This window comes from Austrofundulus limnaeus, unplaced genomic scaffold, assembly GCF_001266775.1.
Source record: "Austrofundulus limnaeus strain Quisiro unplaced genomic scaffold, Austrofundulus_limnaeus-1.0 Scaffold115, whole genome shotgun sequence".
Taxonomy (NCBI): Eukaryota; Metazoa; Chordata; class Actinopteri; order Cyprinodontiformes; family Rivulidae; genus Austrofundulus; species Austrofundulus limnaeus.
In genome coordinates, this window is record NW_013952517.1 from 307,016 (window position 1) to 330,001 (window position 22,986).

At 39.1% G+C, this 22,986-nt stretch overlaps 1 protein-coding gene across 6 annotated transcripts in view; it reads left to right on the forward strand.

Annotated features, from left to right (window-relative positions):
* The window catches only part of grm8a (glutamate receptor, metabotropic 8a), a 244,391-nt gene that overhangs the window by 143,562 nt on the left and 77,843 nt on the right, over window positions 1-22,986 (forward strand). The window lies entirely within an intron of this gene.

The following is a 22,986-nucleotide window of genomic DNA, read 5'->3' on the forward strand; positions in this document are numbered from 1 at the left end:
ACACACACACACACACACACACACACACACACACACACACACACACACACACCAGAAACCATACAGAAATGGGACAGCTTAGAGTTTATTTCCTGTTTATGCATTTTTCTGTTGACCTGATATCATTTTAGCTGAATGTAATCAGCCCAAAGAAAATAATATATATTTATAATGTACCTAAGTTTTAAAATAAAATTTGGGATCATGCCTTTAATGGACAGGAGTGAAGGTCAAACAATACTTTAATACATTATGAATGTAGATGTTCATTAGCCTTCCATCAAAATCATTATAACATTCCAAACTCTCAAAACCATGGTTACTGAGACAGTTTGAGCTCTATTTTGTTTTATACCATTTTAGTTTCACACTCACCATCTTGTTTGTTTGTGTAGAACGTTTTTGATTAAATGATTACTTTTACACTTGATCAAGATATAAAGCAGAAAGGCCAATTAAGTATATGAATGCATAAACAATGAAGTGAACAGCAATAAAATAAATCATAACTAGTGTTTTAACTTCATTGCTCTTAAAAAATGTGTGCTACTCATTCTGCGCAGTTGATGAATATTTTATAAGCACATGAAAATAAAGTAATGTTTTTGGAGGATTGTTGAAAAATGTACAAGATTCTGTTATTGTTCCAGTGTTTTGTCCAACCTCAAAGCAATTCATGAAATTATTATTTCTGTCTCTCATGGTTTTGAAAGCCAACACCCTCAGATGACTTCTGATTTGTAGTTGTGTCTTGGTGCYTGGATGGATGAGATCAGTGTTTGAGGTCCACTCCTCTCAATCATAAAATGGCATGCAGGGTTTTTGCTCAAAAAGATCTTTGATTGAAAACTGTACAAAACAAAAAAACTGGGAAGTTACAACTTTAAAACATTGGCCCTCATGCAGGAACTGTTCGTGTGCTCAGATTTGTTCTTAAGTTGTGCGTACAAGTGATTTAGGAGAATTTGTGGCATTCACCAATTTTCTCGTTTTCTAAGATTTTCTTAAGATTTGAACAAAATTCACGTGTGGTCCAGACCTGTGATTTATTTTACGAGCAGTCAGTCTGCTGTTATCTAGACAGATTTTCTTCACTAATAACTTTATATTTCATTAGTTAGAAGACATTTTGAGTTGAAAATAAATCACTCTATAATTATGTTGACAATAAAAGGAAAAAAATTGTATAGGTCCTCTGGACGGGTTCTTCTTTAATGAAACGTTTCGTCTCTCCTCCAAGAGACTTCTTCAGTCTGAGAGTTTCAGGCAAAATTCAGGCTTTTGAGTCCTGCCTCCAGGTGACTGATACTCACATCACATGGCTATGGTTCACAGGTGACTGATACTCACATCACATGGCCATCGTTGACAATAGGTTATTCTATTTGAACTGGAATTAGATTTTAATGACACAAATTGGTTAGATTAAATTAAATTGGCTATTAATGCTGTTGTATAACATTACAATATTAATATGAAGATGTGAAACCAAAAATAACTTAAATTATGCATTAACTGAAGTTTGGAGACATTTTAAAATGCTTTTTTATCAGAACCAAATCTGACACTTGTGACGGTCGGGAGGGGGAGATGGCATGACTGCTCTTCTTCGGAATAAATGAAAACAATATAACACAGGTGTTTGCACTTAAATTAAAAATATTTGCAGGACTAGAGAGAGATAAATATGATTTAGATTTTTATTTCCGTGACTGTAACAACCKACAGGAGACACAACATTAACAGCAGTCGTCATTTCATTCCTTGGGTTTAACAGMTCTGACGCTGCTAAAAATTAGATTTTTTTCTAGATCTCTGAGAGKAGGACTTCAATCTCCYAACTCGTAAAGTTCTTCTTTTTTACTTTGCGATGTCATTTATGAATGGACACTTGTGGGGCAGGAATCATAGCCTTATATGGTGTTTTTAGGGTAGTAATTATGCTAATCACCTCTCCTCGTGCACGAGCACCTGATACGCATTCATCAGTTTATGCTGCTCATTTACACACTTTTCCTGAAGATACAGTAGAAGAGTTTGTTGAATCTGACGTGGCATGTTCGTACAAAACCTTCATACGAACAAAAGTAAGAGAAATTTAGGATAAGAATATGAACATGTTCTTGCATGAGGCCCAATGGGTTTATTGTAACTCTGATCAGAAATTCACTTCTGTCTTTTTCTTCCCTCTCAACAAWACTATGCCTCATTTAATATTATCAAACATTCTTTCTACCCTTGTTTTCACCCAGTGTGAAGCAGAAATGTTTCTTTAATTTTTAAAGTTCAGAGCTACCTCTAAGCTTGAGGGGACAGTCTATATTCAGTTTGGAGGGTGGGGGGATTTTTCATTCAGGAGCAGCACAAGGTCAGCAATGAATATTGGAAGAAGCAGACAGCTGATCAGTAACGCAGACACAACTCTGATTAAAATGTGTAAAAAGTGCTTCAAGACAAATGTAAATGGCAAAAACAAAATTTGAATCTGTTAAACTTRCTGAATGCCAAATTTAAGGAAAAAAAACATAAATTTGGTTAATTTCTGTATAAAAAGTGCAAAAAAGAAAATAGTCTCTGAAAAGAAGGGTTTGCGCTTATGAAAATACAAAAAAATGAGAAGATATTTTGGGGAGCAGGTGAATGACACGAGAATAGGGAGGCATAGAGAGGTTGAAAGGCTTTTTGTATGCTGACAATGTATGGCAGTGAAGGGCACTGAATTAGAGATTACTAAATCCCAAAGAAGGAAAATTCCCAGCAYGTGAAAAAAGGACCTCTTTTATTCCTGCCTTGACAGAGGCAGAAATGAGCAAGAAAAAGGAGACTGAGTCACAAAGTGTTTTGTGATTAGCAAAACACCGAATATTTTTACCAAAAATATTTTCATTTTTTAATGCAGCTGTGTAAATGGCAGCAATGTCAATGCCCTCATTTCAGTCACCTTACTCTCTGTATTGATCTTAAGGCTTTAAATCTTTACCTGTCCTTCCTGTCTTTTCTTGACTTTGGCTGCTTGCAACGTTGATTTGTATTCCTTCGTTGGTCACATGGAAAGCAGGAAAGAAAAGAAAATGCAACAGCAAAACAAAGATACACAGAGGTCAAAGACACAATGGAAGGGCTGAAAAAGAGGAGAAGAAACTGMTGAAGAGATACTTTATCTTTTTTGGCTCTGACTTATCAAAGAAAGCTGCCAAAGCGAAACAGCAATTTTTTTTCTGGCAGTGTATGTTCTGCTGCTTTTGTCTGAGCTGAGAGGAAACCCATACAATACTACAAGGAGATGAGTCTGCTGTTTGATGGGAGCCTCTGTTTGAGTCACAGACTCTGAAGTTACGGTACAATAACGACTGTATTATCCTGCTGATAAAGGCAGCTCGACAGATACAAGGACAAATATTTAAACAGTTTAAAAAGTATTCACTTTTAACATTGATGTCCTACAAAAAGGTATTGTGTTTTAAAGTATTTAATTAAAGGCAGTCAGAAAATGTACTTAATGTATGAAACTAAGGTCACATACAGAAATTCAAACTTCGTTATGGATTCGATTAGTTCATTAAATTCTATTTGATAATAAATAAGCTGTTTCTTGTAGGTAGAAAAGTAAAAACATACAAAAATAAAGTGGTCATATTTGTACCTAAAAAATGTAATAATTTATATTAGTGTAGAACAACGAAAAGTGGGGTGTTTCACCATTTTTGGTAAAGCAGCATGAACTTTTAAAAAGTAACAAAAAGGCAATATGAAAATGTGTCTGCCTGTTTGTTGCATCAGGCAAAAACTTGATTCTCCAGATAGATCAAATTTGGAAACTGTGTGTTTGAGTGGATGTGTGATCCYGTGTTTCCCCTTATTAGCTTTAATAGCTGCTATGGATCCGCCTCATAATCTTTTATCGAAGCAGTTTTCAACTCTGGGCTCGCCTGTGAAGTGATTGGGAGGAACCCCTATCAAATCACTTCATCCAGTCACTGCTGGTGACAGAGATTGGGAAGGAAGGAGAGGAGGACTGGTAGATAAGATAAATGCAAAAGGGAGAGAGGGATGTGGAGGAATAAAGGGACAGCGATAAGGACCTGAAGGGTAGGAAGGAGAGACTAGTGAAAGTGATGGATGAAGGCAAATAAAGAAAGCAGTGAGTAAGATGGTTTTAGAGAGCGAAGACAAAAGAATCAACATAAGATGGAYCGATTGTAATGGATAGAAAAATTGAGAAAGAAGACTAAAAGATAAATGAGCAGAGATTATAAAAATCAGTAGAGCTGTAAATTGATGTGAAAACCTGCTACATTTAGTTAGAGCACCCAAGAGATGGTGATGGAGACATATAGAGCAACACATTTAATAAAATACCTAWAGCCCCCACTTCAACTTTGCTGCTATCTTTAGAGATTTTTTTATAACTTATTCAGAACGACATTCATTGGTACAGTTGATCATTGTCTCAAAGAGAGAGGACAGTGAGTGATGCTGGGAAAATCACCCCTGGTGTTCCACAAGGCTGTGTTCCTTGTCCACTACTCTTGTGTGCCAACACTGATCACTGGCTTGGTTTAAGCCGAGTTATTTAAGTTCCAAAATGTTAAAATCACAAGTCAAACTGTGGAATCCTTTAAGTTTCAGGGAACATTTTCTTTTCAAGACCAGAAGTGGAAGTTCTACCTCAGATCCATTCTTAAAGAAGTCTGGCAGAATATGTACTTTCTACAGCAACTAAGGAAGCATGGCCTCCCACAGGAGCTATTAATATAGTTCTACACTGCAGTCATTGAATTTACCCTGCACGCATCCATCACAGTCTGGTTTCAAGCTGCCACAAAACAAGATAAAAACAGACTGCAGTGAACAGTAAGGACAGCTGAGGAAATCACTGAGGCTTCTCTGTCCTCCCCCCATAACTGGTTTACCTTTAGACATTGCAGACAGATTCCCACTTCTTTCTGGCAGATGCTACAGAAACTTGAACACCAGCATCATCAGATGCAGAAGTCTCTTTAACCCTTCGGCATGGTRTATCATTTCTATCACAATTTACCTTGCCTTAGAGTTCCAAACTGTTCCAAATTTAGCAATACTTTACAATCTCATTGTACCCCAGAAGTTTTGCAAATTGAGGTCGCATAGCCCTGTCCTTTTACTAGGTTGTTTATTTTGAAAAATCTGAATTTCAAATTAGGAGTCCTAAGTTTTGCAGTTTGTAGCTGCAGAGGCATCAACAATTGGAACCAAATTTCCTCTAGCGTGCAGATCAATACAGCTCATTCTGATCAGCTCACTTCAGGCTTTCCCTTTTTTCAGAAATAAAGCTCAAATTAATCACATTTTTTAAAACCACTTTATAATCCAAAATCTGAAAAGTTACCCAAGTTGAGTGAAATAAAATGACCAAAAGGCAGGTTATAATGTTTTTGCCTGTGTGTTAGTATGCATAATGGACATATTTAAAAGTTTTTTTAGCTGTAGTTTCATTTTACACTTCACTTACATTTAGTCACCAATAGCAGAATTGGTAGATGAATTAAGAAGCAATAGTTGCAGGTCTTTGTGTTGGACTTCTCCTGTCTTGTTACTCAAAGAGCTGCTTGAGTCCTCTGCATGTCTTGACTTAATCTAGTCAATCTCAAGTGAGAAGCGGGTGGGCAGATTGTGCAAAGAAGATTATAGAAACACTCTGGTAGATGGGACTAACAGCACCAAAAGCCACTTAAAGAWGCAGCTTGTGTGTTCATGTTAATGTGGGTTTTTGAAAAAGAAAGAATGGACCCTTGCCTGTTGAACAATAAGGATTAAGTTTACATGATTTTGAATCTTTTTTGTGTGTTTTAAAGTCTATGATCAAACATGCAAAGAGTAGTTTTTATGTGTTAATGTGAATCTATAATGAAAGGGCAGAACATCAGAGACCAGCCTTACAAAGATAAGAAAAGAATAAGACAAACCTGAAGCATACAGAACCACTGATAAGACCAAGTAATGTCAGCCATTATGTTTGTGTTTATTCCTTCTTCCATACTAACATGGTATAGTGTCTGTGTTATGACACATTCTCTAAGAAAATCATTTTATTAGTGTCTAAGATGGCTTAAGCCCTGTGAGGTTTCTCCTTGGTCCATTGAGCTAAATCTGAGTCATGTACTTGCATGATTTGATAACAGGAAGGCAGAGCATGCAAATGTGAAATATAGTTAATGATCTAGAAACAATGAAAAATGCCGTACCTGTGGCTTTCTACATCTAATGCTATTAAATTGTCAGCCAGTTTTAAAAGTCTCCTTGCTGCTGCAGACAAGGATGCTAAGAAGAGACAGAATTGATAATACGTTGCCAAAGGCATTCGTCAAGTGAGAGATCCTACATAAGTATTTTGGAAAGGACAATGTGAATGTGGCTGTGGCGCACTTTCCACCACCTGACTCCGAGATCTAAAATGTCAAGTTGTCCCTGAAAGCATCATCTTTCAAATCGCRCCACGCTCAAATGCATTACCACATGGTGACAGTGCAACTTTGGCAACACAAATAAAAGCAGRGGACTGTTCATTTTGATGGATTACCCATTTCAAGCTAGATTTAAGTCTTTGAAAACTTCTTTTTTTTTGTAGTGCACTGAAATGAATTAAAACAGCGGCTGCCTTGAAGACAGAAATCCAATCTGAAAAGTTTAGGAATAATGATCAGCTGTAATTTCACATGTACATATTTTATGTTTCATGAAAAACTAATGAACTGCTGCATTAATTCTTAAAGGATTTCCTTTCATTTTACWCTGGAGTGGTGCTGTTATGTCAGGCACTCCCACAATGCAACACCAGTTCTAACATTCTGTGTATCCAGATGGAAGGTTTTACAAGGCTGGAGTCTAACACTATAGACATCTTTGCTTTATGGAGGTCTTTGGAAGGACTGCTAATACGCACAGATTCACATAAAAATGCTTTACCAAAAAAAGGCACTTGTTTTGCAGAAACAGACATGCTTATAGTCATGACCACAAGTGGGCAGTAAACGTTGCATTTGCTTTCTGTTTTTCAGCTCATAAAGCCCTCAAGAGAAAATCCAAGTAATCATTGAACATGCCATAAACTGAATGGTGTGTGTGTGTTTGCGTGTYTGTGTTAGTCAGGTAGCAGCCACAGTGATATTTCTCACTCAGTGCGGCAATGAGAGCAGAGAGAGAGACTGCAGTGCATACAGCTGGCATTTTATATCTCTGCAATACTCCTTCTGGCTGCTTGTCCCCTCATTCTGCTGCCTCACTCTTTCACTCCATCATCCCTTCTTCTCTTTCCCATATTACAGCTTCTAGAGGCTCTTTCTCACCTGCACACACCAACCCTCCCTTAGTTCCTGTTTTAAGTCATTTAGCTGGTCGCTTTCTATCCAACTTGCCAACCTGTTTTCCCTTTCCTCTATTTTTACACCTCCTCCCCTCCCCCTTCTTTTTCTCCTCTTCTACCCCCCCCCCACATCTGTAATCTTTCTCTTACTGCAAGGCATCAAGGCTCTCCACCACGTCGTGTGAATGCCTAATGAATCTTATGTCTTTTAGAGGACTCTATCCTGATCCATCTCCATCCGAAGTCTCTCCTGTGCTTTCTCATCCTCTTTCCTGTYACTTTTCCACCTGCCTTCTGCTTTTACCTGCTTCCTCCTGCCTTATTTACTAACCAGGAGCCARGCAGCTGCTTATACACAGAGTAAGAGTTGCCCATGGGACACCAAAAAGGATGGAGGGTTTTTATTTTTTTCCTTTTAAAGGAACCAGAAACACCTTCTCAAACGAAGTGTTTACAAAGGCACAATTGTGTACATAAAGTGCTTTGTGTATTTAATTACAGCAGAATAAGGTCATGATCTAAATAAAAAAGCTTATTTTTACTTGTGTTTATTTAAGCATTAACTAGACTGCATGTGCCTGTGTGTAACCCATCATCTCTTATATCTGACACTTTGTTTGTATCTCCTGGCTGCAGCCAACACAGATTGCCATTCAATTGTTTTGAGCTGAGGGAGAGTGGTGCTCGTCTTGCTCATGTTGCCAATATCTTACCCGATCATTGTCCTATTGATCTGCGTTGTGGCAGAAAGGGCGGGGGCATGCGTTCTTCCTTTCCCCATGCTTTCRGATAAACAACCCTTTTCACCCAGACCACCATTAACCCTCAAAACGACTTTCTGATCAAGTTATTGATTCATATTGTGGCAGAACGTTTCAGCGAGTGTCATGCAATGATTCTGGGTGAATCTCTCTTTTGAGCCTGTTGGTACCAGTTACCTTCAACTTTGATTGCATTTTCAAATAAATACTACAAATTTTATGTAGAAAAAGTGTAATTCCATTGGATTAGTGAACATGTTTATTTATAGCGAGTCAAAATGTTTTTAGTGTTTATCAAGCAGTTATTTCCTGCTACCAACATCTGAAATGTGTGAGCTTTASTTGTCAAGTGAAGCAAAATCTTTTAAGATTGGATCTTGCTCMGTCTGCTCACTAACCAATAGTTTCAGTGTATTCTTTCGAGCCTGATATGAGCATTGCATCATTATTTGAAAGCTTCAGTGCAACATCATAATTCAACAGATTTTGTCACTTTGTAGCTTTATTAAAGTGTAATAATAAATGTTAATCCTAACATCTCTGTTTTTAAGATCCAAAAAATTGAAGCCTTAACCCTTCATATCCAAATTTAAAGTTTTTCAGAAGTTTCATTCAGGAAAAATGACAGCACTTTGCCTCTTTAACTCCCATCGGGACTGACTGAGCCACTCTGTCATGGCCGCTCAGGCCTCCAAAGTCTCCTCCAGGGACCCCTTGTGGATGCCTAGCTAGATTGCTTGTGGTTTTTGGGGCCATCTTTGTAATTGAAAGAGATACTGTTGATATACAGCCATGTCAAGCTGTCACACACCTGCCTCRCTGTTAATGTAAAGTTGTTAGAAGGTTGACCTCCGGAGGAAAGACACGCCAGTTCTGCTCGATAATGAAAATGCTTGATCTTTTTTCCTCCGCTACTCTGAGGCTGGYGTGTTTGCAGAGACATCATTTATGTAATATGTTCAGATGAGTTGGAATGTTTGCCAAGCTTTTGCCGTGTTTATTCAAATGTGTGGCGTTTGCTGCTCCTGCTGTTTGAAAAGTGTCCATCAGTTTCTTATTGTGTGATAAATCAACACTGGTTCATTATATTTATAGCTGATTTATAGTGATTGTGTAATTGCTTGTGCTTAGCAAAATATCTCATGTAGCAGTGGATGGATTTCAATGAAGCTTTGGAAAGGTAGTCATTGGATGCCCATCTACATAATTATCTTGGAAGTCAATGCAATTCAAAACAGCAACCATAGCTCTGACATTAACATATTGRACTGGATCTTGTTTGGACCAGTGTAGTTGAAATTATAGCAGAGCAGAAAATATATAGTGTTTTTTTTAGAATTGGTTCTTCCTTGTCTTTTACTTTCATTTATTCCAATTTGCTGTTTAGGTTCAAATGATTTCCTCTTCTTCCTGCTTTTTAGTTTCCTTTATTCTTTTTATTTTCTAGCTCCTACTTTCAGTGTTTTCAAACGGACCTCCAGGATTTGCTTCRAGGAAATTGGTTTTTGAAGGATGTGAGCAAACATTTTTTATACATCCTTCTGATTGTGGCTGTTTTTGTCTAAATATTCTGTTTTCTTACCCACTTTTTAAAGATGAGAATTTTAACTTTGTTTATCCGMCCCTCTGTCCGTTTTCTTCCGCTTATCTGAGATTGGGTCACGGGGGCAGCAGCCTAAGCAGAGAGACCCAGACTTCCCTCTCCCCAGCCACTTAGGCCAGCTCGTCCYGGGAAATCCCAAGGCATTCCCAGGCCAGCCGAGAAACATAGTCCCTCCAGRSTGTATTGGGTCTTCCTCTTGGCCTCCTCCCAGTGGGACATGCCCGAAACACCTCARCAGGGAGGCGTCCAGGAGGCATCCTAACCAGATGCCCGAGCCACCTCAACTGGCTCCTSTCGACGTGGAGGAGCAGCTGCTCTACTCTAYGTCCCTCCTGGATGACTGAGCTTCTCACCCTATCTCTAAGGGAGAGCCCAGCCACCCTGCGAAGGAAACTCATTTCGGCCGCTTGTATCCARYATCTCGTTCTTTCGGTCACTACCCAAAGCTTGTGACCATAGATGAGGGTAGGAACATAGACCGACCAGTAAACCGAGAGCTTAGCCTTCTGGCTCAGCTCCCGCTTCACGCCGACAGACCGGTACTGCGCCCGCATCACTGCAGACACAGCACCAATCCGCCTGTTGATCTCCCGCTCCATTCTTCCCTCATTTATGAACAAGAATCCGATATACTTAAACTCCTCCACTTGGGGCAGGACCTCCTCCCCGACCTGGAGAAGGCACCCTACCGGTTTCCTGAACAAGACCATGGTCTTGGATTTGGAGACACTAATCCTCATCCTGGCCGCTTCACACTCGGCTGTGATCTGCTCCAGTGAGAGCTGGAGATCCCAATCTGATAAAGCCAATAGGACCACATCATCCGCAAAAAGCAGATACGTGATCCTAGGTCACCAAAATGGATCCCCTCAACACCTTGGCTGCTCCTAGAAATTCTGTCCATAAAGGTTATGAACAGAATCGGTGACAAAGGGCAACCTTGGCAGAGTCCAACTCTCACTGGAAACGAGTCTGACTTGCTGCCGGCAATGCGGACCAAGCTCTGGCACCGGTCGTGCAGGGACCTAACAGTCTGTGTCAACGGGCCTGGTATCCGATACGCCCGGAGTACCCCCCACAGGAGTATCCGAGGGACACATTCAAATGCCTTCTCCAAGTCCACAAAACACATGTAGACAGGTTGGGCGAACTCCCATGCACCCTCCAGGACCCTGCTGAGGGTGTAGAGCTGGRCCAGTGTTCCACGACCAGGACGAAAACCACACTGCTCTTKCTGAATCRGAGGTTCGACTATCCGACGGACCCTCCTCTCCAGGACCCCTGAATAGAGCTTACCATGGAGGCTCAGAAGTGGAACACACTCTGCGGTCCGCCTTTTTAAATAGGGGAACCACCACCCCAGTCTGCCAATACAGGGAAACTGCCCCTGATGTCAATGTTGTAGAGTTGCTTCAACCAACACAACATCCAGAGCCTTAAGGAACTCCAGGCGAATCTCATCCACCCCCTTCGCCCTGCCACTGAGGAGCTTTTTAATCACCTCAGTGACCTCGGCACCAGAGACTGGAGAGTCCGACCCAGGGTCCTCAGGCTCTGCTTCCTCATGGGAAGGTGTGTCGGTAGGATTGAGGAGGTCTTCGAAGTATTCCGTCCACTGACCCACAACGTCCCGAGTTGAGGTCAGCATTTCACCATCCCCACCATAGATAGTGTTGGTGGTGAACCGCTTTAACCCCCTGAGATGCCAGATGGTGGACCAGAATRGCCTCGAAGCCATACAGAAGTCTTTTTTCCATGGCCTCTCCGAACTCCTCCCATACCCGAGTTTTTGCCTCAGCGACCACCCGAGCCGCAATCCGCTTGGACTGCCGATACCTATCGGCTGCTTCCGGAGTCTCACAGGCCAAAAGGACCTGATAGGACTCCTTCAGCCTGACAGCATCCCTCACCCCCAGTGTCCACCAGTGGGTTCGAGGGTTGACGCCACGACAGGCATCGACAACCTTATGGCCAAAGCTGAGGTAAGCCGCCTCAACAATAAATAAATATATAAACTTTGTTTATATGCAGGTTTTTTAAATAATATTTAAAAATATATATATAAAACTTGACCCTTTGGTAATTAAAAACTACATACTGTAGTTTAAAAAATAACTTTGTTTAAAGGTGAATAAACTGTCTTCCTACTATGCTGCAGACCACTGATACAGTTTCAGTAGTAAAATGTAAAGAAAGCAGTTCAAGGAAAAACCCTATGAGGCTTATTTCATAGAAATATATAAAATTTCAATCAGAGGATATTTAAAGAAATGCTTCTGATGTTTTAATGGATGGAGGTAGAGAGGCTGACAAAAATGGGGTGGAAAGAACGAGAATTTAATGTGTATGAGTAAACTATAAGAAAGCAGAAAAGTAAGTAAAACAGGCCTAAAAACAAGGCATTTTCAACGCGCCATTGAACCCTGGTTTTCCCCTGTTGCTGGCTGTATTTTTTCTCTTAGTTTCTTTCTGACAGCTTTAATCAACACAATAACGCTTGCTGAGATTTCATTATGGAGCTTTCGCCGCGAGGGCTTTCGAGGAAAGGATAGATGGATGGATACTTTCTTAGTGATGGTGAAATCGTGATGGTGGCAAGACAGAAGTTGGAGAATGAAATAAGTCTAAAGGAGAGCGGGAGCGATGAGATATAGAAAAGGCAGGGGGTAGACAGTAAGGGGGCAAAAAGATGAATACATCTGGTGAGTGAATTAAAGAGGGGAGAGATCGATGGTTGGATTCTGACATCTCAGCAGAGGAGAAGGCTGAAATAATGGTGTTTTGTGACTTCTTGATTGGCCCAAGCAGCAGGGGAGCCTGCATGGGGGCAGATCCGTCTTGCACTCCCTGGATGAAAGGGTCAAAGGTCATTTAGCAAAAAAGGAATATATATATATAAATTTTATACATTTTAATGGAAACATAGGAGGAAACCTTCACCAACTCCTTCTACCAAACATTTTGACAAATAGTTCTTTAAAGAATTGCTTGATACATATTTTATTATTTTACAGCACCATGTCAGTCTTCATCTCTACCTGAGTGAATTAATCCTTGACAAATAAAGGTTGAAGATGACTTACAATTGTAAAAATGAACTAAACTCTGAAGGATATATGTAAATTTTCTCAATATTTGCCTTTGTGTCAGTTTAAAGTTGTTTTGCTTTGGTAGACATTAAAACTTTTATAGGTTGTGTTCTACAGCACAGATGGTTCGGTCTACCTTGCCTCAGGCAGGTTGCCAACATTTTAGTTTAGCCATTTCAAACAGTTGGAAGATGGTAACAATTAAAACTAAGAAATAAAATTAATAAATAAATAAATGCAATTGCAACAAGTTGCTCTAGATTTATGACACCAGCTGGACTCTTTAGTCTGTTTGTGGTAGGTCCAAGCAATTCATTACATGCTGGACATTTATAACAAAACACATAAAAAATCCCCATGACTTCAATTCTCAGTTTCCTCCCATGTTGTATATGTAACAGGCAGCAGGTAGAACAATACCGTAGATTTTTAATAATCTAGAAGAAAAATCAGATTGAGCTGCTCCTCTTTACAATAATAATCAATAAATTAATATGTATGTGTTTAAAGAGAGCTGTCTGAACTCTACAGGTGCAGGAAAATAAGTATATTCACAAAAAACATGAGGAACTTTTTAAAGGATATTAAATGATTTGAGATCGATCTATCTATCTATCATCTATCTATCTATCTATCTATCTATCTATCTATCTATCTATCTATCTATCTATCTTATATATATACTCCTAAGCCATCTATCCATCCATCCATCAAGTTCATTTGCCATTTGCAGTAGAGAAACTACATTGGAAAAACAGTCAATCCATCCATACATCCATCATCTTCTGCTTTGTCCCAAGTCGGGTCGTAGGGGCAGCAGCTTGAACAGGGAAGCCTAGACCTCTCTTTCCCCAGCCACCTCTTGCAGCTCTTCTGGGAGGACTCCAAGGTGTTCCCAGGCCAGCCGAGAGACATAGTCTCTCCAGCGTGTCCTGGGTTTTCCTCGGGGTCTCCTCACAGTTGGACATTCCTGAAGCACCTCCCTATGGAGGCATCCAGGCAGCATCRTTACTAGATGCCCAAACCACCTCAACTGGCTCCTCTCAATGTGGAGGAGCAGTGACTCTACTCTGAGTCTCTCCCGGATAAGTGAATTTCTCACCCTATCTCTAAGGGAGAGCCCAGCTACCTCACTACCCAAAGCTCGTGACCATAGGTGAGCGTAGGAATGTAGACTGATAGGTAAACAGGGAGCTTTGCCTTAAAGCTCTTCTAAGCCAAATAAATTAAAATTTTATTAGGTACTTAGTTTTGTTTTAATTTAAACTGAAAAAATAACTAAACCATTTTACATGCTTAAGTTCATATTTTAGAAATTTTAAATCTAACAAAGAGAATCTAAAGTTTAGTAGCTGAAAACAAAGCTAAAATTGTATCACGCTTTATTGAACTCGACAGAACCCAGATCTTCTATCAGACTTCTCTGACCACTTTCACAAATTGACTATTTCTTCTTTACTTACTTTTATGAAGGGTTCCATTATATAACTTCAAGATTGTTGCATGAATTCATAAACTTCTCTTTTTGTCTTTTCTCAGTGATCTTTCAATAAAATTTAGTTCAAGATTAAGTCACCCTTAAATTCCTTTCTTACTGAACTGTAATGCTTCCACTGACCTCCTTTTTTCTTCAACTAACACGCATGACTGTCGGCAGCTGAAAGTGAAACATGTAGGTGTGTGTGTGTGTGCCTTGTGTTTATTGCATCGAATGAGCAGAGGATACACTTCAATGTGTGTTTGTGAGTGCTTGTTCAACCAGAGTGTATTTATGGGCTCTGTTCCTGTTTGTCTGTGACACACTCACCTTATTAAGTACTTAGTAAATGCCAATGGACTCTGCCTCTCTAACCTTTTCCAACAGGCTTCACTGTCCTTCACAATTCAGTGCAACCATAGGCTCGCACAAACAGTGTAAGCAAAACTCATTGAGCAGGGAAACTGAATTGTAGCAAATGAGACATGGAAAATGTGTGCTGCTTCTTTTAAATAKAATTTGCTGTAGTACTTTCTCTGGCTTTCTTTTGGTTCTGTTTTTTTAACGTGTTTTTACAAGCTTAGCCAGTATTAGCTGAACGCCACCAGCAGCTCTCACTCCTATCCTAATGGGCAATGTCTTCACGAGTGGAAGATTTGATCGCTGCTTTACTGCCAGGTGAACAACAGACTAATGCTTCCAGTTGAAATTGGCAAATAAAAYCCATATTTAGTAAATTAGTTTCACTTAGAGACTGTTATTCACTTTCTGTTGTTGTGGGTAATGTAACTGAGAAGCCAATATTGTGGCTGGTGGTGTCAACAATGTAGGAAAGACTGATGTCATCATCAAAAGGTTGCTTTCTGGGAGTTTCACTCTAATCTACTAGTTTGCAAGATATTTTGCTAACAGACAGAAAAATAAACAGACTTAAGTAAAAACATGATCATCTCATGCTTTCAGTGGTGGACAACAAAGATTAATTTTGCAGTGAGAAAAGTTCACAACAATCCCTTCTGCAGCGAGTAAAGACAGATACCCAGTCCGAGCACAGATCTTATACACAGACAATTAGGCAGCACAGGTGGGGAAAACAATGAATCATGCGGCGGGAGTGTTGAGTGAGGTAGAGGAGTCGCAGTGTGAAACTGATTGCACTGTGAGTGAAAAATTATGTGATAGTTGGATGAAGAGATGTGTCTCTTGCTGTTGATGGTAGGAAGAATATTATAAAGTGAGCCATCATAAATTGGGGAGGGGGGGGTTATAGTTCTTGAAAAAAAAATTGAATGAAATAATTTGAAAAATCCATTGAGAAGCAGTTGAAATGCAGTTTTCAGTGGACTTGAGTTTTCTCTTTGTTCTTTTTTTAAAGAAAGGCTATTTTTTCTGTTGTCCTTGGTTGTCTGTTCTAAATGAGCTGACATGGTAAACACTGCAAACACAAATAACTGTAATCCTCCACACTAAAACTGCTCGGCTACATTTTCTGCACTGTTGCGCCCCCGTTGAACCTCTCAGCCTGCTTAAGTGAAGTCAAGTTCAGTTCAAGTCACCAAAATATCAAACGCTTGCTGTCAAGAGTAAAACCTCTGAGTGTCTGCTGAATGTCACTTTACCAGCACAAAGCTTTTCTAAGCCCTGTCAGGAAAAAGAAAAACCCTTAACTTGGGAATGCAGAAGACTTCTTGGGCTTTGTTTTTGTCACCTTGTTGTAAAGGATGTTGATTGGAAACTGTGTCTGTTAATGCTGCATGAAGCAGAGCCCCCATTTACAGAGTTACATGAATAAATGAAGCAGACGTGTGTAAGATAGATGGATATATTGACACTTMTACCCCAACTTAACATCCCCAGCCAATAAAATGACAGTGTCAATGTGACAGAGTGACCTTGTGGGTGCTATAGAGCAGTCTTGTATACATAAACTATCCACATTTACTAAAGCTAATTTGTTGGGAGGAAAATTAGGATGCAGCTAAAACTAAACAATGTTCCCTTCACCTGATAATGCCCAGGTTCTTGAGGATTAAATATGTTAAAAGTTGCTGGACACGATATATAAAAAAGGCTTAAATCTGGGGAAGCTTTCTTAATTCAAAACTGCAAAGTGTGGTGTTACAAACTTGTAACTCCACACTCTCTAGAGAGAGGAGAGAGGGCAGCATACTGAGAGTCCTCTGGAGCCAGGCATCTAAAAACCTGACATTTACCACTTAACAGAGTTTACAGCAGAATGTCTGAAAAACTATAAACAAACATTCTGTAAGTTTTGTCAGCACTAAATGATTGAAACTGAAGAATAACCAGTTAGCTTTCAGTACAGCTAATCTGTCCACATGAGAACACATCGGCATCCATCCATCCATCCATCCATCCATCCATCCATCCATCCATCCATCCATCCATCCATCCATCCATCCAGAAGTGAATATTTAAAAATATATATTTTATTGGTAAAGCTGTTTGTAAGCAGTAACTGGTTCAAACTCTACCACCTCAGCTCTGTGGGAAGAGAACACGAGTGAATGACTTGTTTCCAAATAATTAAACTGAAGTAAATGAGGGAGGTGAACACTTACCTGGTGAGAGATAAAGGCAAAGGTGGCTCTGTGGCTGAGGTGATGTCAGAGGGGAATCCTGGTAGACTGTCCCTTGAGCAAGGTGGGATTGAGCTCATGAGAAACACTTCTACGTTCTTTTTCAATCTAAGTTGAGTTACACAAACAAAATATTCTCCATGGTAGAATTGGAAATCCAGAATTGCAATGATTATACAGGCACAGGTTGTGCACAGAGAGGTAGAGGGAATAGCACTTATCCAAAGGCTGTGGCGTGAATCCTAAATCCATGATCCAGGCATAGGTCGGTTTCCAGTATCAGAATTGCAACCATTACTTGGCACGGGCAAGGCAAAAAAAAGGATTCCAAGAACGAGGCTGGTCAAAAACTACAGGCAAGAGAATGAATGCAGGATTTCTACTTGCCAATAATCTGGTGGAGTGGAGTTTATGAAGGTAGAGACAGGTGAAATGGAGAAACAATCAGGCAGAACACAGATAGGTAAAATAATGATGTTTGCAGAAGGCATGAAAAAACTAAAGCAAATGCATGGCGTGAATCATAACACTTCTATCCATTTTTACAACAATCCAATTCCTCCTGGAGGGTCCCAAGATGTTCTTAGGCCAGTAAAAATATCTAATCCCACCTTCAAACTCTGGGTCTGCCCTGGGGTCTCCTTTTAGTGGAATGTACCAGAGAGCTCCCATGGGACATTCTACTCAGCTGCCTGAGTCACCTCAACGTTTGAAGCAAAGGAGCAGCAACTATATTTTAAGCTTCTCCTCATCTCTAAAGCTCTGCGGATGAAGCCCATTTCAACTGTTTGTAACTGGGGTCTTTTTCGGTCATGGTTCATATATTTTGACCATAGGAGTAGGTTAGAATGTAGACAGASAAGTGAATCGAAAGCTTTGCCCTTCGACTCAACTCTTTCTTCACCATTACAGACCAAAGAAACGCCCTCATTACTGCAGACAAGGCCCTGATACATCGATCCAGCTCCTGCTCATCACTTGTGGACAAAACTCTGATAAATCCTCCGCTTGAGGCAAAGACTCATCCTCTTCCTGGAGAGACCTTTCCTCCTTTTTTTAATGGTTGGGTGAACGTATATACTCAAAACATCATTCATGTTTTTTCTTGAATTCTTCCAGTGTCTCAAATATTTAGGTGATTTGTCAGGAAACCACATAATTGATGTTCAATTGATCATTTGTAGAGGACTCTAAAGTTTGGGATGTTTAGCAGAGGGGCAAACAGCATTTTATTTTGCAGCTAGAACACAAAACACGTGTATTTTTCCCTATTTCATCAGTTCATTAATGAAAAATGGAAAAATGTACTTTTACGTTTTCTGCAGAACATTTGTTTTCTTTTTCTAACTCAAAAATCAGTCAACTGTGAAAAATTATCTTAATATAAAAAATGTATTGCCGCTATATTGCATAACTGCAGGCAGATTTGTTAGTTCCACACAATGGCCTCTATCAGCATCAGATGGAAAGGCCTGTTGAGTGAGAGAACCACTCAGAGGCATGCACAGATAATCCAAGCCATATGCAAAACCCTTAATGTATTCATGGGGAGCCAAGCTCATTTTTCTCTTTGCCTTTCAGGCATCATGTTTCCCACTCAGATGCTATCAGCAGCAATAAGCCTGTGTGGCTACTGCTATTCACAAACCATAATGCCGTCTATAAATTCTGTTCTGTGGCCAATTCTAACAGAAACAAATTAGTGGCTGAAGTTTCCACTGGTTGGCTTGTTTGACTGGGAACATTTCCGTGCCTTGTTGACCTGCAAATGAAGGGCTAATAATGATTATATATTTAGGTAATGTTGTAAGGGTTTCAAACGACTCTGTAAAAAAAAGTCTTCTGCACTTTTTACATTTCATTTTCCTCTTTGTGTGCAGCTGGATGGCTGATGCTGATAATGAAGCAGAGATAAAGTTGGATAAACTGCACCGGCTTGTATGTGTACTCATGCACAAGTGCTGTGGTTTTGGTTTTTGGCCTTTTAGTGATTATATCCTCAGGGATTAGCTGGCAGATGCTCATTGTTGGCTATGACTGAAAAATACAGCCTGGCATCTGTGTGGAAACAGTTAAAATCAATTTAGCTTTTAAAATATTTTAGCTAACTGGTGCATCAGGAAATGTGTCAAGTACATGTTAAAAAAGGAACAAATGTTTTTAGCGGATAGTCTTTTGTTTAAATTAGCCTGATTTACAGCTCTAACACAGAAACAAAAGAATCCTGGATTTAAAACACGTTTTTGTTTCTTTATACCAATATGAGTAAGGAAACTGTGCACATACATATTGCATCTTTGGAAGAGTTCAAATGATTTTTCCACATATTTGTATCGAGCACTTCACTAATTTCAAGATTCACAAATTGCCCTTTGGGGGAGGGAAACCCATCTGCTTTTTAAATGAATCATCTAAAACAGCATCTGCAGAAAAAACTGCCTCTTTTTCCCATTTTGGAAAATGGAAATAATATATTCTGATTTCTGAATAATAACCAAGACATAATCTGCAGAAGTTTATAAAGTTATCTCTCATCGGTATTTAGAAAATATTGTTTCTTTATGCAGAATAAATGCAACATCATCATTTTATATTCTCAGTACGTGTTTAAAAAAATGTCTCTTTAATTCTGTAGCAAAAGATGCATTATCTGCAAAATGCTGTTTATCTAGGCACACATTTTTACAGTGTAGAATAATTTATCTATTTTTTTTTCAATAAACATTTTGGATTTTTTATTTATCAAAATACAAGAGGTGGCACCATTTGCAGTCAGATCCATTTAGAACTGAATCGAGTTGCTCGAAAAATAAGATCTAAGAGTAACTGACCTGTTTTAAATCCACTCTTTCAACACGTTTGTATCAAAGAGCCTTTATTAATTTAACTTATTGTTTTTAATTTTAATTCTTGATTTCATTTTCTAAGCTATTTCTCCTAATTGTATATTTTTATTAGCTGAAATACATAGCAGTTGGCAACTCATTTAACAAAAAGTACTTAAATTAGTGGTGAGTTTTGCCACTTAATAATTAAAAGCATATAGTTTATTTTTAAATTTTTTGAGAAATGTAAATTTTGAAAACWGTCCCTCTCATAGAGCACCAACCATTAGACGATCGCCCTCCTCCATTCAGAAAGTCATGAGAGTCCAAAGTATTGCCCTGCAGCTATAAATGTTCGATACAGACACAGGCTGCATGTACATGTAGATGTGAAAACTGAGTGAAAGGCATGAAAATGCAGCATGCTTGTTGAAATGTTTTATTTACAGGTAATTCATCAAAAGCACGAGTGTGATCAGCTAATAGTAAATCTTTCTAAAAGATAATCAATGAGCAACTCATTTACCAGCTGAATGAACAGAATCTGAGAATGAAGACTGTAAACAAAGCATTGATGAACTCTGGCAGAAGCAATCAAYCCACAGGTTTCTCAGATAATGTTCACAAATGTCCTTGTAAACACATGCGATGAAAGTGCCTATGAATATATTTAGTGTCTGGAGTTTTAAAAAAGAAAAATAGCCTGAAAACACGTACAGGTGAAAAATGGTGGCAAACATCACAACACATTGTGTCTGAGGAGAGAGATGTAGGTAACAGACAGGTTTGCTTCCACATTATTTCATTCTTATTTGGGCTACAGGTCAAGTCAAACATCATAAATTTTTTGTCTTTGGTCCCTACGTATCCACACTTATAGGGTACGAAAAACCCTCTTCGTACTCGCCCACTTCTTACTCACTTCAGCCTGCTTTATATTCACTTGAGCTCAGTCCAAATAAATAGTTTAATCAACTGAGTATTTACATATATTTGCCTAAAAACTCATCTAACTAGGTTATGCCTTTTTCKTATTTCTTTGAGTATTATGTGTTTTTCCAGGTGCATAGGTCAGTTCTATACCATGAACAAGTAATTGTTACATGTAGTTGTTATGGAAATGCTCTTTATATCAAAACTAAACTTGACCTTGCATCATAGCCTATTTAACACCTTGAAATTGGCCTCTGTCTCTTTATAAGCCTCCTACCATTTCTGACACTCCCACTTCAGTACATCTTAACAATGTTTTGGGGGAGGGGTGCTCTGTGGGGTGGGAGATCAGCTGCAGACTGAGCTTCAGGGAGGAGCTTTGTCCAAARAGGCAGAGCTTTGTTTCAGCAAGTGTTGAGGCAGCTCCACATGACTACCACAGGAGATTCAACGATTTATCAAACATACATGAACGAGTTAAAGCAACACTTGGGGTATGTTTTTGATGAGGGAGTAACATAACAGGATATAAAGCTAAAAAAAAGTCCAGTTTGCATAATACCTCCCCTTTAAGTATTTAAAAGTATGGAAACAAAGCAAAAAGTTGATTAGTGTTCTATTTAAACATTTTGGATTATCATGTCTTGAATGACTGAAAATTCACACGAACATAGTTTTTGTATTTCATACAAGCAGCAGCTGATTCAAGCACATACATCTTTACAGATCACCATTTGTTTATCACCAAACATAATCAAAATTAATATGCATAATGTTAACTGCACTGAACCATCAATTTGTTTATTTTCCAAAGCGGTTTGATTTAATGCAAAGTCTCTGAGAGCTGGTGCCTGTGATTTATCTTAGACAAAGTGAGTGCATGTGTGATTTGGTGATTGCTACATACAAAACTGTAATAGCTTTGCACAAAATGACAACTCCTTAGTTCAAGATGGGAGTATGATGTGGTGGTAGTTGGAATTGTTTAATGAGTGGAAAAACTAATCTCCTTCAACCAGTTCCTCTCTGTTTTGTCACAAACATTAACTCCTGTTTCAGTTTGCCATTTCATGTTGAATTACTTTCCTAAATCTTTTGTTGTTTTTTGTCATTTCATTTTTTAGGAATGGTATGTTGTATGACTGTCAGCAAGGAGCTCACATCAAAATCCATATTTTTTCTTTTACTTTTTGTCCATATTCCATTTCTGCATGCGTCAACGATTTTCTTATCATGAATATTATACTATGTTAACATTCTTTTTAATATATTTAAAGGAGACCAATTATGGGTCCTAGAAATTTTTATGGTATGTCTGTGGGCTATACAGACCACGTTCATTCATTTTAATGCACAAAATAATTCTCAGATAATAAAATTTCCCATTTTCTAGTTCTGCCTGCTCTGACTTCTATTCAGAAGAGCTGTTTATGTTAATGAGCTCTGTTGGTAACGCCCTCCAAAAATCTGTTGACATTAACTCCGCCCTCCAAAGCCAGCGTTTATGTTAGCATGGCTGATAATAGCAGAAGCTCCGTTGTACAACCATATGAGAGACCCAGAGGCAGAGTCSTGGTCACAGCTTCTTTTTTTTCTCCCTCCTCTGCTCTGCGCTCACTCTGCATGCTGTTACCAGAGCAGGGAGCAGCAGCGGTCAAAATACCTCAGAAACTCSAACAAATAGGCTTTAACAAGGCTTTAATAAGCTAAACAATAGAGGTACATGAGAAAATGTGTTCATAACGAARGAAAATAAATAAATAATTAAATTGTGTCTGTGTMGGTCTCAAACCCTGGTCTCCCACTCTCTGGTCCAACACTCTACCCATTGRCCTATTGGAGGCTTGTTGTGAAATGAGCTGCGCATTACACGACAACACGGTGACAGCATTTTATATTGAGGAGGTGGAGTCTCACCCCGGGGTTGCTAGGTGAGGGGCTGAACGCAGGTTCTGGTGGGTTGTCGTACGGCTTGTGACATCACAAAATAATGGAAGTATAAAACTTGTCGTTAATATACATTAAAAATATATTTACTTACACCAAATATGCCCCTGGGTGCATTGTTTTGGTCCTATGACTGTTTTTTTAAGAAGTACATACTCAAAGTTGCATTAAAAAACTTTAAAAAGTGAATTTTGCATAATAGGTCCCCTTTAAGACTTTGAGCTTGAATGTTCTCATGTTTAGGCTTACAAACAGCAGTGCATTCCAGTTCATGGAGGAATGTTTTTCAGCAGGAATCTTGTGCTGTTCAGCTGTTAGCCTACACACATGTTGACTTGCACAAACAAACAAACACACACACACACACACACACACACACACACACACACACACACACACACACACACAC